Raw genomic sequence first — 7079 nt, 5'->3', positions numbered from 1 at the left:
TATCTACTTTTAGTCATTTGTGCTATAGTTTGGTCAATTTCTACTTAGATAATCATAGAATCTATAGATGGAATGGATCATAAGTATAAGAACTGGGAGGAAATCCCTTGATAACTTGGAGTTTATTGTCTAATTTTACAAATGAATAAACTGAGGCCCCAAATGATAAGTTACTTCCTCAAGATCACACAACTGGTAAATGTAGGGAGAGGGAGATTTGAACATGTCTTCTTGACTCCAAGTCCAAGACTCTATACGTCATAATCTGTTACCTCATTAGGTTTTTCAGAGGTCATTTAGATCAGCCCATACTTGAATCAAGATGATTCACCTCTTTATAATATCCCTAACAGGATTGTGTTCCAGCATACACTTCGAGATTTTCAGTGATGTGGACCTCACTCAACACTGAGATAGCCCCTTTCCATTTTTCAGAAGATCTTATTATTAGGATGTTTAGTATACTGAGCTCAAATTTGCCTCTCTTGTAACTTCTACCCATAGGTCCTAATTTCATTCTCTGGAGACAAGCAGAACAAGTTCCTGACAGCTCTTTACATATGTGAAGGCAGGCAATCATGCCCCTCCTAAGTTATCCTTACTTTTCTCTTCCACAGAGCTGTTGAAAGGTTGTCCTTGTCTTTCAAGGGAAAGTAAGAAAAACAAATTAAGCTACCTGGGAAAGAATTCCTGGATGGAGCTCTGTGACTTCAGACTCAGGTATATTTTTAGATAGTGGATTCTGAGATTGGAGATAAAAACTGCATCTGCCAAGGGAAATGGTGGAAGAATCACTACTCCTCTAACGCAGCTAGACAAACCAAAGACACCCTGAAGGGAGCTGTCTTACATAGAGCTGAAGAGAGAAGTTGTGAGCAAGTCAGAAAAGACAGAGCCCAGCACTGACAATCAGATGAGCTATTTTCACTTACCAACTCTGCCACAGTATGATGTGGGTCATTAGCTTCTACCTCCTTTTTTCCCCCTCCTCCCAAAGATAAGTACAGTGAAAGCTTTGACACTAAGCATATTGGCAGAGTGGGGTTTGCTGGTTAGTCAGAAAATCCAGTGAATTCCCATCATCTTTGTATCTCTATTATAACTGTACTTTCTCTTCCTCCAGAGACCCATGAGGGAGTGAAAAAGAGGTGATTTATAGATGTATGAAGGTTGTTCAGAAAGAAACTTTATAAGGTGTTTTAGAGAAAGTGGTTTCTTTACAAGGCAAGTAATTGTTACTTCAACACTTCAACTTCAAGGATATGTAATTTCATCAGTGTGGGGAAATGCCCTCCACCGACCCAAAACACTATCTTTCCATGCCTTATTAGACAGTCTTTATGATTTGGAATTGCTAACAACCTTGTACGGGGAAGGGATTTGGGGGCACACATGACTGATCCTCTCCCCTCCTTAGCCAGCAATTCTTCGAGTGGGCAATGGATAATATCATGCTGAACTGTATGAATTCCACTAAAGAAATAGCAACAATCATTTGAAGAGAAAAAGAGCGAGAGAAATATTTATTGGGGATTGCTATGCACACAAACTTTGGGGGAATTTTCTAGCTCAGCACAAACATGCAAATGCATCAAAATTGCTTCTCTAAAATGGAGATAATAATTCTTAACAGTAATCTCAGAAGCATAGCCACACAAGAATTCCTGATAAAAGGATAGACTCAGATCACTTCTCCCAAGCCCAATGAAGCTTATTTTGACATAGTTCCAAACTACTGAGAGAAAGAAGGAAGAGAAATAAAGAAGCTATGTGAGAGAGAATCTGTCAGAGAGAGAAGGATTGAAGGTATGAAATGAGGAGGGCTACCTTCCTCTTCTTTACCAACCAGAGAAGCAGGAATACAGACATTACTAACCAGTTGTTCTGCCCACCAGACATAGAGAACTTAGAAAAGTAAGGGCAGAAGGTTTTTAATTCTATCCCACCATTTCTGTGATAGGCTATATATCTCATTTCCTTCATGTGGAGTTACCATATACTTTTCTATAACCTTTTATTAAGACCAATTCAATTTTAAATAAAAGAGGTACAGACTTGTTAACAATAGAAAGCCTCCTGCTCAACCCATCACAAGACTTATTGTTAACTCTATTTTTTTCTTTCAGACTCATTGTTCTCACTAAAGGTGAACTGGGGATAGAGAAGTTTTTCTTTCCAAGCCACAGATTCTGCATTTATATACCTCCATTTCAAGGGACTAGAATGTACCAGAATATCAATTGATAATAGTTATTTCGCCAAGAGTAGCTAGTCCAATAGACTTCTAATAATGTGTCCAAATATATTCATCACTTGGCAGTCAGTCTTTTGGTGATGAGCCTCTCTTCACTTAACTAGGTCGGTCCTCAGAGAGAAATATCATCTATGGTCCAGCCCACATCAGGAATCTTTCCAGATCAATGGGACCTGACAGTGCCCATACTCTGCTGGCCCAGCCTTCGAGAATCCAGAGTAATCCCCAAACCATGATGAGGAATCAGAGGAGGATTCTAGTAGAGGAAGTAGTTATTAAAGACATTTGAACAACACTCTATGGCTACTTTTCTACCTAATAGACAGACATTTGTTCTCATATATGTTAAGCTTTTGATGTTTGTCAAATGAAATGTGGGTTCCATTTGGTGGGGGTGGGGCAGCTATCCTAGTAATCTTACATGTTTTTGTCAATTGAGTTTTGAAGTAATTTCTACAGGGAAGGTTTTGTTGTTGTTGTTTGCTTGTTTCATTTCAAAACTAATTTTATCATGTACTTCCTCTGAGGATTGGGGCTACTGTGTGCCTAGCAGAGCAGTCCTTTAGAATTGAGGGAATACCACTTCCCATCTAGTGACAGCTGATCCATATCATTGTTTTGCCACATATGTAATCCTGTACCTCCAACAGAATTGTGGTACCCTGAGTAACACACCAATAACTATCTTTGTAACTTTTTCTTGAACAACCCTTCTAAACCATCATTTTGAGGACAAATGCTTTGAGACAAAAGTCTAACATTTTTCTTTACCAAGGTTCCTTGACCCCTCAAAGAAAAGAAATAAACAGTAACTTCTTAGAAACTGTCAACAAACACATCTTCCCATTAAATTTAACTATTGTGTATATATATATGTTATGCTAATATTAAAATTTATATTTGGAATATCAGAAATTCCACTTTCCAGAGCTCTTAAGATGATAAAATACAATAAAATACAATAGATCCAGCTTCTATATCTGGTATCTACATCTAGTCCTTCCTTTAAAAAAAAGGTGTTTTGGGAAAATAGTTTTCAATTTCGCTGAGGCTGGTTCTCCTTTCCCTCACCCTTTGCACATTCACTCTCTCCAATCACCCCCTATACTGTTTTATTGGATAGCATCTTGAAGCTGGAAGAAGCCTTCATCTATCCCAACTCTCTATCTAATACAGGAAAATTCCCTCTAGAAAAATCCTTGACAAATGATGATCCATCATCCCTTGTGTGAATGTCTCTAGTGAGCCAACCCATTTCATGTTTGGACAACCATGACTAATTCTCTAGCACATTTGGTCTTACACAGAGAAACTATGACAATTATTTAGGATGTGGAATTGCTTTGAAACTGAACAGGAATGTATTCAAGGCAGCCAATCATTGATACTCAGAGCCAAAAAATATGGAAAAGATTAACCAATCAGATGCACACCTGAATGGTAATTCTCTGTTACCTATCCTTGACAAGTAACCAACTAGCTTCCATTTGAAGTATTCCTAGTTCTTGAGACTACTTATTTAACTTTAAGACAACTGTAATTTTCAGGAAAGTTTCCTCATATCCTTAAGTTGAATTAAAATCTGCCTCCTTATAACTTCTGTCCACTGTTCTTAATTTGAGTCCTGGGACTAAGCCAAAAAAATGCAATCCTTCTTCAGTGAGATGTCCTTCCAATATTTGAAAACAGATTTTTTTTCTTTTATTACAGGTGAAGAAATTCAGGCCCAGAGAGATGTCCAAAGTCACACAGCTATTAAGTGACATAGCAAGGACTAGAAGAATTCAGGTTTCTTGCCTCCAGGTCCAGTGCTAACAAACAATCCTGTCATTAATTTACTGAGCATCTATCATGTAGAAGGAAAAGGACAGGTTAACAAACCTTATACCAGAGGGTCTTGGCTCCTCAGTTTATTAGAGGGTAGTGGTCAGAGAAGACAGTCAAATGAATGATATAAGACTTCATTTGGGTGAGATAGGCAGCTAGGTGGTGGAGTGGACATAATGCCAAGTCTGGAGTCAGGAAGACTCATCTTAATGAGTTCAAACCCAATCTTAGACACTTACTAGCTGTGTGACTCTGGGCAAAGCACTTAACCCTCTTTGCCTCAGTTTCTCCATTTGGAAAATTAATTGAAGAAGGAAATGCCAAACTACTCCAGTATCTTTGCCAAGAAAATCCCAAATGGGGTCACAAAGAGTTGGACAGGAATGAACAATAGTGGGTCCCATAGACAAATGATGGACATTGTTATAGAACACAGAAGGGGAAGGGTTCAAATTATGACCTTTTTGTATTCTATATTCAGAGTGTTACAGTGGAAACAAATGTAGAATGAAGTTGAAGAGCCCTGGGTTCACAACTTGGCTTTGCAAGTTACAAAAGGGGAATAGCCTCAGGGCATGTGGGTCCAATATCTGGGGTGGATGGATGGCAGTTAAATTTCCTTCTAGTTCTTAAATACTATGAATTTTTCCATCAATGCCCTCTCCTGGTGAGGACTTGCTAGCCACATCCTCTCCTTGCTCTGCTAGGGTGACATTACAGTGGGCCCATTCAAAACCCCTGACTCACTTGTTCACCCAAGCTGTTCCCTTGGGTAAAGGGTTAATCACTTGTTAAATCTGATCACCCTTGGAGTCAGATCTAAGGGCCATATACAGTGTGAATTCCTTGTCACATGCTAGGCTACATTATAATATGCAGGATCTTTGCCAATTCAATTAAGTTCCGAGTAACAGCAAACTAAGTCCAAGAGTTGAATGGCTCTTGAGCTCAGTGTCCTCCATGCCAAACCATTCCAAAGTAATTACATGATGGCTTTATGGTCTGTGTGAAATATCAATTTGAGATGCTCACAGCCAAGAATTCAATTCAAGTCTCCTGTCTCTGGGGAACAAAACGCACACACACACACGCACGCACACACACACACACACACGTACACCAAACAAACAAAACATAAACAAAACTGGAAAGCATAAACACTCCATAACAGATTCCTCCAGAGGTAACATTAATTATGGAGTTGTGGACAGAGTGTTGAACCCAGAATCAGGAAGACATGGTTTGACCCTGCATCAAATGCTTACAATCCATGCACAAGGCATTTTCTCTCTGAATGCCAGCATCCCTATCTGTAAAATGAAAGCAATCCTAACATCCCCCTTACACCTTGAGTTGTTGCATAAATATCAGCTGTTAAACTATAGTGAGAACTGGCCTCCCGCAGGTAGTATGTGGAGGTCATTATGTGACTCGTCAGTAGACAGAATGGACATTTCCAGCCTCTTCTTCCCCCACTCTTCTCCCAGGGAAACTTATTCCTTCTAGGAGGGGAAGCAAAGAGTTAGAGCTGGAGGTCACTCAGCTCTCCTTAGAGAGAAGGGTTAATGAGGCTAGAATTACATCTAGCTACGCCTCTAAATATTATATGAGTCTAGGTGACAGTCTAACTTCTGATCTGTGTCTTGTTGGAGGGTGTTAAGCAGAATCTCTATAAACTCTATATGTGAGGCTTCACCCCTTTTCTACCTTGTACCAGTTCCTCAATGAATGTACCGAGGAAATAGCAAAGAAACCCAATTATCCAAATCAGCAACAAAACAGAAATCAGAGAAAGCAGACCCATGAGGATACGTACTGGACAACATAAGAGTGAAGTAAACAGCTCAACCAAGAGAGAGTCCTAGATCTCACCCAAGGGGAAATTTCCTGAAGTCTTTAGTGTAGCAGGCTGAGAACAGGGACATGATGAGCTCCTCTTATGTCAGCTTCTTCTAAGAGTCTTATTTTCCTTTCAGCAATCTGGAATGGGGTGAGCATCATGCATCTTCTCTGTTGAAACTGGAAGCTTAAAGCCTCTGCAGTGACTACAGTTCCTGGAGCCCAAAAAGACTACTGAAGAGATACAAGAGCCTAGGAAAGATTGAAGAGACCTCTCTCTCACTCTTACCAAGTCCTCCCTGCCCCTTATGCAGACTCAGGGCATTCATCTCCAACACTGAAAAGAGAGTCTCATCCCAAGGGGCTTTGGAACTCAGGTTACAATAGGACTACTAATATTCTATTTAAGGTGCCTTAGAGTTGACTATGCCCTTTCACAGTTATTATCCCACTTGATTCTTATAATAACCCAGTGTAACAGAGCAGGAAGTAGCTTGGGCCACTTACTACAGAGTTAAATTAGACAAATCATTTTATTTCCTTAGGCATCAATTTCCTTGTGTGTAAAATGTGTAGATGATTGCTAAGTTCCTTCTAGCTTTAGAGTCTCTTATTCTTAATGCGGCAGAATCTGGAGAGATCTTCAAGGTTTCAGAGAAGGACTCATGAAGTAAACATCACCAACATTCATTTTGCAACTGGGACTAAAAACTAACAACAACCAATATAAACTCTGGCTTATGGATAACCCCTTGCAGTCATTATGTGGTTTGATTCTCACTGTGATAGGAATGTAACCTTCCTGTACTCCCAATAAGTCATGTATCCTTGCATTGTAAAATGGAGAAATTGAAATGAATAGTAGAAACTTATCAAATATCACCCAATTTAAAAACAAACAAACTACTTTCTCTCCTGGGTTTAGAATATTCATTCAAACACTTTAACTTGAATCAAAAAGGGGAAAATAGGCACAAAAATCAAATTTCTTACATTATTTTATTTGAAACAGCTACTCACATTCATTATGCCACTGGATTATAACAAAACCTTGTAAGTTAGGTTGGGCAAGTTGCTTCAACCCCATTTTGCAGATGAGAAATGGAGATTCAGAAAAATGAAATGCTGAGTCCAAAGTCACACTTCTGTCAAGTGCCAA

Source organism: Notamacropus eugenii, chromosome 4, assembly GCF_028372415.1.
Source record: "Notamacropus eugenii isolate mMacEug1 chromosome 4, mMacEug1.pri_v2, whole genome shotgun sequence".
NCBI lineage: Eukaryota > Metazoa > Chordata > Mammalia > Diprotodontia > Macropodidae > Notamacropus > Notamacropus eugenii.
The sequence above is the reverse complement of the archived record's forward strand: the minus strand, read 5'-3'. Positions refer to the sequence as shown.